Genomic DNA, 12228 nt, shown 5'->3' with positions numbered 1-12228 from the left:
ATGCCACGGTTTTATACCAGGCACTGTGGTTCTAGTCTTCCAGCTTGAAGAGAAAAGCACTTTGAATAATGGTTGGTCACTACACTAGGTTTCAATCCTGCATTGCAGCGGACAAGACAGAAGGCACTTTGTACAAAAATATGTTCGACCACACCATCATTCTTTATGAGAGAATATGTCTGTGATTGGGAATGGGACAGGAGAATGTGGAAGTGTTTTGGAGAACAGGTTATTCATATTGCATTTACCCAGCAGTTAATTTGGCCACACAAATGGTGTAACTTGGAAAAATAAACATTTTTACATGGATTTTCAGCAGATAGTAATGTGGGACATCAACCTTACTAATGACCACTGCAAAAAAAATTAACTGAGACTTCCAATGATTGTGAAAGACTTTGGCTTTTGTGCAAAGGTCATCCTCTGCTTGACAAGCTAATTTATCTCCCCTTTCTCGCCACTGTCAGCCTTAATTTTTACATGATTAATACTATTTAATGCTCTCCCTCACGCATCAAATTAACCATGAATTTGCTTGGGAGATAATTGGTGGTGGTTAAGCATAATTTTCAATTAGCAACGTAAATAGGACGGAGCGCAGGATGGAAAATTCTAAACTTTGATTAATGGGACCCTTCCAAATACCAGTTGCTTCATTTGGTGAGGGGTCTGGGGAAATTTCTGTTTAAAATATTTATTTCATTAAATAGCATCAAAGCCTTTTTGCATTGGTCTCAGGAATAAACCTTCGGCAGTCCACATTCCCAGCTTTTATCAAGCAACTGAACCGTCCTACCAACAACTAGAGAACAGCCCTGAGCTACTATCTACCTCATTGGACACCCTCGGTCTATCTTTGTTCAGACTTTACTGGACTTTATCTTACACTAAAGTTTATTCACGTTATTCCCTTTACAGTGCATCTGTACACTGTGGACGGTTCGATTATAATCATGTATTGTCTTTCTGCTGACTGGTTAGCAGGCAACAAAAGTTTTTCACTGTACCTCGGTACACATGACAATAAACTAAACTAAACTAGAATATTTGAGAGCAAAAATAAATCACCTTAAGCTGTGAGGGAAGAGATGTTGTGGTCCCCTGTAATAGGGAAATAAGACTGAGACACACGGAACTGCAGATGCTATTTTGGTTACAACTCAAAAGGATGTAGAGTTAATGGAGGTTAGTAAAATCAAGTGCGGTTTCAGTAGAGTGTTTGCTTGTTTAGCACGTGCAGTGTGTCTGCGATCCTTGCCGGATTCATTCATATGGTTGGGTCATTTGTTTCCTTGGGCAGAATGCCAAGCGCACCTGCCACATGTAGGTGGTCTCCTGTTCAAGCACTGATGGGACTAATATGCTCAGTTGCACACTCGGAGTGTGTGCGGCAGGAAGACTGATCTATCACTCGAGTAAATAACTTAGCCTGTAAATCCATCAAAATGTTATACTTCAAGTCACGGAAGAGACAAGGAATTAAACAAAATAATTTTTACGAAATAATTAAAACTAGTGTTTTTTTTAAACTTTAGTTTAATCAAACTTTAGAGATACAGGGTGGAAACAGGGTCTTCGGCCCACCGAGTCCGTTCTGACCAGCGGTCACACCGTACACTAGCACTATCCTACAAGCTAGGGACAATTTACAGTTTTTACCAAAACCAATTAACCTATATTCCTATAGGTTTTTGGAGAGTGGGAGAAAACCAGAGCACCCGGAGAAAACCCACGCACATAGGGAGAATGTACAAACACCATACAGACAGCACCCGCAGCCAGGATCGAACCTGGGTCTCTGGCGCTGTAAGGCAGCAACTCTACCGCTGTGCCACTGTATCATCTTATTGCTCAGTCTGGACCAGGCAATGATTTGACCTACATTCTGATGTTTAATTTAAGGTGAGGTGGTGGAAAGGTTTAATAGGAACCTGAGAGGCAACTTTTATACCCAAATGGTGGTAGGTGTATGGAACGAGCTGACGGAGGTGGGAGTTGAGGCAGGTATTTTCACAACATTTATGAAACATTTGGGCAGGTACATGGATAGGATAGGTTTAGGCTAAACACAGGGCTGTTGGGACTAGTGTAGATGGGGCACGTTGGTCAGTGTGGCAAGTTGGGCTAAATAGCCTGTTATCACGCTGTCGGACTCTATGACTAAAACACAAATGATTCTTGCTGCTATTGACCACGTTATAATATTTCAGTAGGAATTATCTGAGTCTACAAGCCTATGTGACAATAAACTCAACCTGAGATTTTGAACTGCAACCTATACACTGGAATTTGCTCCATAAACCCTTGCCTTGCACATTTCCCTAAAGATACTGTACATCATAAAGCCTACCTCTTTGTCCATGCTCCTACCTAGCCACATTAGAATTGGGATCAATTTTTGTTTGATTGTGAGGGTGATTTTCTACAATAAGGTCCTAATTAAAAAACTGATGAGATGTCATAAGAACTGCAACATTTGGGAGGAGAGCATCAACACAAAGTCAAGGTCAGACTATCTTTAATTGGACTACTGAACTTTATCTTACGCTCTTTATCCTGTATCTTTACACTGTGGGCGGCTTGATTGTAATCATGTATAGTTATTTCGCTGACTAGATGGGCGCAGCAAAAAGGATTTTCACTGTACCTCAGTACAATAATAAATTAAACTGAACTAAAATTAAAACAAAAAGGAAAGGTCAGCGATAGAGTAAAAGGCAGGAATATTAAATGAAAAGATGAAAAATACCTTGGTTTCTCCATAGGTGAAGATTAAGTGATAATGACTGAAGTTCCAGGGATGGGGTTAACTGTATTTAAGAAGGAACTGCAGATGCTGGAAAATCGAAGGTACACAAAAATGTTGGAGAAACTCAGCGGGTGCAGCAGCATCTATGGAGCGAAGGAGATAGGCAACGTTTCGGGCCGAAACCCTTCTTCAGACTGCAGAAGGGTTTCGGCCTGAAACGTTGCCTATCTCCTTCGCTCCATAGATGCTGCTGCACCCGCTGAGTTTCTCCAGCATTTTTGTGTACCATGGGGTTAACTGTGTTTAAGTAATTGGGACTGTAGAACTGATTAATGGCATTGGTTTGAATCCCACACTAACATGGACAATTTAAATGATTAAATAAATCTGGAATATATTTAGTATAAGTAATGGTTATAATGAAATAATAGGAAAATAAAACCATGCATCAGGGCAATAAGAAATACCATGAGCAGATTTTGAAGCATTTTGCTCCAATTTCATTCTTCTCCCATCATCAGTCAGGGCATTGAGTACAGAAGTTGGGGTGTTATGTTACTGTTACTCAAGATGTTGGTGAGGCTGCATTTGGAGTATCGTGTTCAGTTTTGGTCACCCTGCTGTAGGTTGGATGTGGTTAAGATGGAAAGAATGCAGAGAAGATTTACGAGGATGTTGCCAGGACTTGAGGGCCTGAGCTAAGGGAGATGTTGGGCATGAGGAGCGCATGAGGATGAAAGCTGATCTTATAAATGAGTATAAGATCATAGAATAGAATAGAATAGAATAGAATAGAATAGAATGCATTTATTGTCATTCAAACCTAGGTTTGAACGAAATATCATTTCTACAGTTTTTTACATTACAAAACAATCCAAGACTCACACTTAACACAGTTTACATAAACATCCATCACAGTGAGTCTCCAACATCTGCTCACTGTGATGGAAGGCAAAGTCTTTATCTCTTTGTTCCTTCTCCCGTGGTCCAGCAGTTCAACTGCAGTGTCGAGGCGAACTGGGGCTCCGATGTTAAAGCCCCTGCCGGGCGATGGTAAGTCCTGAGGCCGTTTAAGCCACGCCGGGCGATGTTAGGCCCCGGCTCCATGTCCTTTAAACCCGCGATTCCAACGGGAGAAATCGCCGTTGCGGAGCTCGGAAAAGCGGTCTCCCACCAGGGACCTGCGAGCTCCCGATGTTCCCGTCCACCGGGTCTGTGGCCGGTGCCTCCGAACTCCAAAAGTCGGGTTGCAGCCGCGCGCCACCACAGCTCTTCCCGCTCCGAAGTTGGCCAGCTCCGCGATCTCAGTTCCGCAGGCTCTGCAACTGGAGCCCTCAGGTTAGTCCCGGCCGGAGGTCGCCGCCGGCTCCACGATGTTAGGCCCAACGACATCCGAGACCCGACAGGGAATAGTCGGGTCCCCGCACAGGGAAGAGATTTAAAACGGTTTCCCCCACAGCCCCCCCACCACCCCCCACATATACACAGCTAAAAAATAATAATAAAAACTAACTCAAGACACAATGGAAAGGAAGGACATTAGTTTGCAGGATGTGGAATCGGTATGGGTAGAGCTGCGAAACACTAAGGGGCAGAAAACGCTGGTGGGTGTTGTGTACGGGCCACCTAACAGTAGTAGTGAAGTTGGAGATGGTATCAAACAGGAAATTAGAAATGCGTGCGACAAAGGCAAAACCGTTATAATGGGTGACTTCAATCTACATATAGATTGGGTGAATCAAATTGGCAGGGGTGCTGAGGAAGAGGATTTTTTGGAATGTATGCGGGATAGTTATCTAAATCAACATGTAGAGGAACCAACGAGAGAGCAGGCTATTTTAGACTGGGTATTAAGTAATGAGGAAGGGTTAGTTAGCAGTCTTGTTGTACGTGCCCCCTTGGGCAAGAGTGACCATAATATGGTTGAGTTCTTCATTAGGATGGAGAGTGACATTGTTAATTCAGAAACAATGGTTCTGAACTTAAAGAAAGGTAACTTTGAGGGTATGAGACGTGAATTGGCCAAGATTGACTGGCAATTAATTCTAAAAGGGTTGACGGTGGATATGCAATGGAAGACACTTAAAGACTGCATGGATGAACTACAAAAACTGTTCATCCCAGTTTGGCAAAAGAGTAAATCAGGGAAGGTAGTGCATCCGTGGATAACAAGGGAAATCAGGGATAGTATCAAAGCGAAGGATGATGCGTACAAATTAGCCAGAAAAGGCAGCATACCGGAGGACTGGGAGAAATTCAGAGACCAGCAGAGGAGGACAAAGGGCTTAATTAGGAAAGGAAAAATAGATTATGAAAGAAAACTGGCAGGGAACATAAAAACTGACTGCAAAAGTTTTTATAGATATGTGAAAAGAAAGAGATTAGTTAAAACAAATATAGGTCCCTTGCAGTCAGAAACAGGTGAGTTGATCATGGGGAACAAGGATATGGCGGACCAATTGAATAACTACTTTGGTTCCGTCTTCACTAAGGAAGACATAAATAATCTGCCGGAAATAGCAGGGGACCGCGGGTCAAAGGAGTTAGAGGAATTGAGTGAAATCCAGGTTAGCCGGGAAGTGGTGTTGGGTAAATTAAATGGATTAAAGGCCGATAAATCCCCAGGGCCAGATAGGCTGCATCCCAGAGTACTTAAGGAAGTAGCTCCAGAAATAGTGGATGCATTAGTAATAATCTTTCAAAACTCTTTAGATTCTGGAGTAGTTCCTGAGGATTGGCGGGTAGCAAACGTAACCCCACTTTTTAAGAAGGGAGGGAGAGAGAAAACGGGGAATTACAGACCAATTAGTCTAACATCGGTAGTGGGGAAACTGCTAGTCAGTTATTAAAGATGGGATAGCAGTACATTTGGAAAGTGGTGAAATCATTGGACAAAGTCAGCATGGATTTACAAAAGGCAAATCATGTCTGACGAATCTTATAGAATTTTTCGAGGATGTAACTAGTAGCGTGGATAGGGGAGAACCAGTGGATGTGGTGTATCTGGACTTCCAGAAGGCTTTCGACAAGGTCCCACATAAGAGATTAGTTTACAAACTTAAAGCACACGGCATTGGGGGTTCAGTATTGATGTGGATAGAGAACTGGCTGGCAAACAGGAAGCAAAGAGTAGGAGTAAACGGGTCCTTTTCACAATGGCAGGCAGTGACTAGTGGGGGTACCGCAAGGCTCAGTGCTGGGACCCCAGCTATTTACAATATATATTAATGATCTGGATGAGGGAATTGAAGGCATCATCTCCAAGTTTGCGGATGACACTAAGCTGGGGGGCAGTGTTAGCTGTGAGGAGGATGCTAGGAGACTGCAAGGTGACTTGGATAGGCTGGGTGAGTGGGCAAATGTTTGGCAGATGCAGTATAATGTGGATAAATGTGAGGTTATCCATTTTGGTGGCAAAAACAGGAAAGCAGACTATTATCTAAATTGTGGCCGACTAGGAAAAGGGGAGATGCAGCGAGACCTGGGTGTCATGGTACACCAGTCATTGAAAGTGGGCATGCAGGTGCAGCAGGCAGTGAAGAAAGCGAATGGTATGTTAGCTTTCATAGCAAAAGGATTTGAGTATAGGAGCAGGGAGGTTCTACTGCAGTTGTACAGGGTCTTGGTGAGACCACACCTGGAGTATTGTGTACAGTTTTGGTCTCCAAATCTGAGGAAGGACATTATTGCCATAGAGAGAGTGCAGAGAAGGTTCACCAGACTGATTCCTGGGATGTCAGGACTGTCTTATGAAGAAAGACTGGATAGAATTGGTTTATACTCTCTAGAATTTAGGAGATTGAGAGGGGATCTTATAGAAACTTACAAAATTCTTAAGGGGTTGGACAGGCTAGATGCAGGAAGATTGCTCCCGATGTTGGGGAAGTCCAGGACAAGGGGTCACAGCTTAAGGATAAGGGGGAAATCCTTTAAAACCGAGATGAGAAGAACTTTTTTCACACAGAGAGTGGTGAATCTCTGGAACTCCCTGCCACAAAGGGTAGTCAAGGCCAGTTCATTGGCTATATTTAAGAGGGAGTTAGATGTGGCCCTTGTAGCTGAGGGGATCAGAGGGTATGGAGAGAAGGCAGGTACGGGATACTGAGTTGGATGATCAGCCATGATCATATTGAATGGCGGTGCAGGCTCGAAGGGCCGAATGGCCTACTCCTGCACCTAATTTCTATGTTTCTATGTTTCTATACATTTAACAAGACAAAAATAAAAAAAGACAGACGACTGTAGTCGAGCCGCTGCCGTTAGGCGTCGCCACTCCCACTCATGAGGGAAATGCGCAGTCTTCCACCCAGAATAGGAGACATGTTAACGGTGAGAGGGGAAAGAATAAATAAGAACGAAGGGGGCAACTTTTTTACAGAGGATGGTGGAATGAGGTAGGAACGAGGTAGTTGAGGCAGATACTATAATAACATTTAAAATACATTTGGACAGACACATGGATAGGAAAGATTGAGAGGGATATGGGCTAAATGCAGGCAGGTGGGACTAGTGTAGATGGGGCATGGGCAAGTTGGCCTGGTTCTGTGCTGCATGACTATGACTTCACTGTTCTCTTATGTAACATATAATTCACTCTTCATTAGAAAAGAAAGGATGCAGTTCATAGCTGATGCCTCACAGCTGCAGGAACCTTGATTTGATTCTGACTTTGACTGCTGTCTGCTCGGAGTTTGCATATTGTCCCTGTGACCGCATGGGTTAACCCCATTTGGTCTGGTTTTCCTACCACATCCTAAAGATGTGTTGACTGGTACGTTCATTGGCCTCCGTAAATTATATCTGGTGCAGGTGGGTGCTAGGAGAATTATAGTGGGGATGTGATGAGCATGTGAGAGAGAATAGCAGTTGTACAGGGTCTTGGTGAGACCACACCTGGAGTATTGCGTACAGTTTTGGTCTCCTAATCTGAGAAAAGACATTCTTGCCATAGAGGGAGTACAGAGAAGGTTCACCAGACTGATTCCTGGGACGTCAGGACTTTCATATGAAGAAAGACTGGATAGACTCGGCTTGTACTCGCTAGAATTTAGAAGATTGAGGGGGGATCTTATAGAAACTTACAAAATTCTTAAGGGGTTGGACAGGCTAGATGCAGGAAGATTGTTCCCGATGTTGGGGAAGTCCAGAACAAGGGGTCACAGTTTAAGGATAAGAGGGAAATCTTTTAGGACCGAGATGAGAAAAAGATTTTTCACACAGAGAGTGGTGAATCTCTGGAATTCTCTGCCACAGAAGGTAGTTGAGGCCAGTTCATTGGCTATATTTAAGAGGGAGTTAGATGTGGCCCTTGTGGCTAAATGATCAGGGGATATGGAGAGAAGGCAGGTACAGGATTCTGGTTGGATGATCAGCCATGATCATATTGAATGGCGGTGCAGGCTCGAAGGGCCGAATGGCCTACTCCTGCACCTATTTTCTATGTTTCTATGTCTCAATGGGAGAAGATTCTTACCAAAGGAGAAATATTGAAAAGGGGGAGAGGGGACAAATTCAATAGTAACTTTCAAAGAAGAATAGTAAAACATTTGAGTTGAAAACAAATTACAGGACTCTGGGGAAAGAATGGAGGACAAGGACGGAACCAGTGAGGGAGCAAAACCTTTGTAATTCATGTAAATGTCCAAGTCACACATCACCCTTGGAGGTTACTGAAACAAAATTCCGGAACACCCCATCTGTCAGCACGGTGTTGATCCTTCAAAGCGCAAACTGAACCAATTTGATATTCAATTCACACTGTAGCAGTCCAAAGAAGAAAATAACTTTTTTTTTTGCATGTTTGTTTTGGATTCCGAACAAGTAACTGGTAATGATGCAATTGAAGTATTTGGATTTCTCCTTTAATGTTATAAAACTGAAAATAAGATAGGGATTATGGTTCAGAGGTTCGGTCATGACAGATGAGTCAAATGCAGGTAATTAAATGAGTAGCTGGTAGCGGTGGAGGTAGTGATTATAATCGTGCACAGGAAGCTGATGACCTTCATTTGTCATGGTTAAATGCACATAATAGAGCACCTATGCATTGATGCACGATTAAAAATGAATTTTGATAATTTTTGCTGTAAATCTTAAAACTTAACCATTTTGATTAAATTCTTTACTTTGTAGCATTGAAAAGGGTTGGAGCAGACATTGTTAAACAGGGATAATTTGAATAAATATAGAGGATGGTTCAAACTATGAATTCAATGGATATGAGCTGATTCCATATTTTAACTTTCAAAGTTCATGGAAGCATTTAGGATTTAAGGTGAAGTTTAAACAAAAATGACGCTACACTGCTTTGTTCCTCATGTTGTTTGGTTTTAGACTGGAGTCACACGTACTCTAAATTGACTGGAGATAGCAGTGAAAGGACATTAATAGACTAAAGATGTAACTGATTCATAACCACTTACAATGACAACCAGTTCTTAATCATTAATCAAATTTATTCCAACTGTTTTTTTTAATTTATTCACAGTATATTAACCTGGCCAATGGTGCTGGCATTTAATGTTCTTTCCCGGAGAAAGAAAGGAAGATGAAGGGTGATCTTATAGAGGCGTATAAAATCATGAGAGAAATAGATCGGGTAGATGCACAAAGTCTCTGGCCCAGAGTAGAGGAATCGAGAACTAGAGGACGCAGGTTTAAGGTGAAGGGGGAAAGATTTAATATGAATTTGAGGGGCAACTTTTTTACGCAAAAGGTGGTGGGTGTATAGAACAAGCTGCCTGAGGAGATAGTTGAGGCAGGGTCTACTGCAACGTTTAAGAAACCATTAGACAGGTACATGGATAGGACAGGTTTGGATGGAAATGGGCCAAACGCAGGCAGGTAGCATCTGCATCTTTTTGTTTCTACATACCAAGAGTGTATATTCGGCAGTGATAATGCCTCCTTTCTATCAGCAATGGATAATAAACTATAAAAGAGGAAAGTATTAAAATAATTGTATCAAATACCCAGTAATTGTTCATAATGGTAACCAAGCCTCTCTCCACTCCTTTACACCCAGTCCTTACCCCTTAAAAAATCTCCAGCGTGCAACTGTACGATTGTTTCACTGGAATGGTTGGGGAAGGATGAGGCAGCTTTTTTTCTCAAAACAATCGTTAGACTTTGTTCCTATTCCTAGGTGACATTAAAGCGAGTGAAGTTTGATCATATGTAAAACAAAGGGTTTTACAATTGCTTCTTGAATTTGAACAAGTAGTCAATGTCATGAAATGAAACAAGAACAACATCTACAGACAATTTAATACCCATTATCTTCTCCCACTTCTATTATAAGGTCCTGAATTTACAAGACATTAAATATTTTTTTCCTTGGTATCAGATTGAGTTTTCCAATAAGAACTGGACCTAGCAGAGGGTTAGAACCAAGGGGACGTGTTTATCCCAAAAAGTTCAGTGGTGTATTCTATTTTCCAGCTTACTAAGGTGAAATTTAACTTTTATTACCTGTGGGATACACATATTAAGCAAATGCAGAACAGTATAGCACAGGAACTGGCCCTTTGGCCCATCATGTCTGCGCTGACCATAATGTCAATCTGGTCTGCCTGCACATGGTTTGTATCATTCTGTTGAATGAATGAATTAATGCTTTATTGTTACATGTGACAAGTCGCGGTGAAATTCTTTGCTTGCATACCCAAGGTTTGCAAATAGTCACCCATAGAGGGCGCTAATAAAGTACCCCCACGCTAGGTCCCATTGTTCTCTCCCCCCCCCCCCCCCATGCCGGGTCCTCCATTGTCCTTCCCCCTCTCTCATGGCAGTCCCCCCATGCCGGGTCCCCATTGCTCTTTTCCCTCCCTCACAATGGTCCCCCCACACCGGGCCCTTGTTTGTTCCTTCCCTCACAGCGGCATACTTGTTAATATTGGCCAAATAAATGTGTTCACAAAATGGAGAATCTCTGCATTTGCAAGACCTGCTTGTCCTCTTTCTGTGAAAGCTGTAGCACTAGGGGTGGCTCCAAGTCAAGTCAAGAGAGTTTATTGTCATGTGTCCCAGATAGGACAATGAAATTCTTGCTTGCTGCAGCACAACAGAATATAGTAAGCATAAATACAGAACAGTTCAGTGTGTCTATATAGCATGGACCCTATATATACCCATAAATAAACAGACAAAGTGCAATAGGCTGTTATAGTTCAGAGTTTGTTTGATGGCGAGTTTAATAGCCTGATGGCAGTGGGGAAGAAGCTGTCCTGTACCTTCAACCTGATGGCAGCAGAGAGATGAGTATGTGGCCAGGATGGTGTGGGTCCTTGATGATGCTGGCATCCTTTTTGAGGCAGCGACTGCGATAGATCCCTTCGATGGTGGGGAGGTCAGAGCCGATGATGGACTGGGCAGTGGTCACAACTTTCTGCATTCTTTTCCGCTCCTGGACGTTCAAGTTGCCGAACCAAGCCACGATGCAGCCAGTCAGCATGCTCTCTACTGTGCACCCGTAGAAGTTCAAGAGAGTCCTCTTGGAAATACCGACTCTCCGTAATCTTCTCAGGAAGTAGAGGCGTTGATGTGCTTTCTTTATAATTGCATCATTGTGCTGGGATCTCCAGAGTGTCTGGACCCTGGATGGAAGTAATGGCCAGATGTCCTCTTTATTGTAAGTATGTATGAGGGTTTTGCAGAAAGAGATAAGAAGGGTTGCAAATGCATGATTAAGATTGGTTATAAAGAAGGGTGTATAAAGGTATTGTTAATTATGTTGCAGTGTTTGTGCTGTTACCTGATGATTGGTTAAAGTGTAAAGCCTTGTTCAAATTGTTTATACAACATGGGAAAAGGTTTCTTTACTTTGGTTAATTGTCTTCCATCTAGAAGCTTCTGTGAAAACAATGTAATGGGGAACTGACAATAACTGTATAAAGTAATCGATATTTGTGATTGGTTTGTAGGGATTGCCCCCCCCCCCCCCCATATAGTTTTGCGCCATATAGTCCGATATAGTATAAAAGAGGGGACACCACATGGATCGAAGTCGATCTTCTGGAGGTGCACTTGGGACTGTATGACCTGCTGGAGGTGTCTACTTGCACGAGGCTGAAGGACTTGGACGAGTAGAGACAAGGATCGGACCCGCGGTGGTTAGGTATCGTATAGGAAGTTCGTTTGTGTTTGGGAAGAATAAACGAAGAATAAAGAATAGTTGATCCAGTGCTTGACTCAGTGTTTTACTGAACTAGACTAAGGGGTAAGCTGTAGGTGCATATTGACATGCTCACTTCCACGTGTCCGTACTCGTCCGGCGCCACCATCGCTGCCAGGTCCTCTCTGGATACCTCTGTGGCACCGGCCCAGGCCCTAGCTCTGTTGACCCAGGCTCCGTTGGCTGCGGGCTCCACGTCCGACCCGCGAGGTTCCAGCCCATGGGGCTCTGGCGTCGGCTCCGCAGTGGCACTCCGGAGGATGTCTGCCGCAGTGGAGTTCCCTGTTTGTCCATGTGTTTGTCTAAA

This window comes from Amblyraja radiata, chromosome 3 (assembly GCF_010909765.2).
Source record: "Amblyraja radiata isolate CabotCenter1 chromosome 3, sAmbRad1.1.pri, whole genome shotgun sequence".
Classification (NCBI taxonomy): Eukaryota; Metazoa; Chordata; class Chondrichthyes; order Rajiformes; family Rajidae; genus Amblyraja; species Amblyraja radiata.
Note: the sequence above shows the minus strand (reverse complement) of the source record.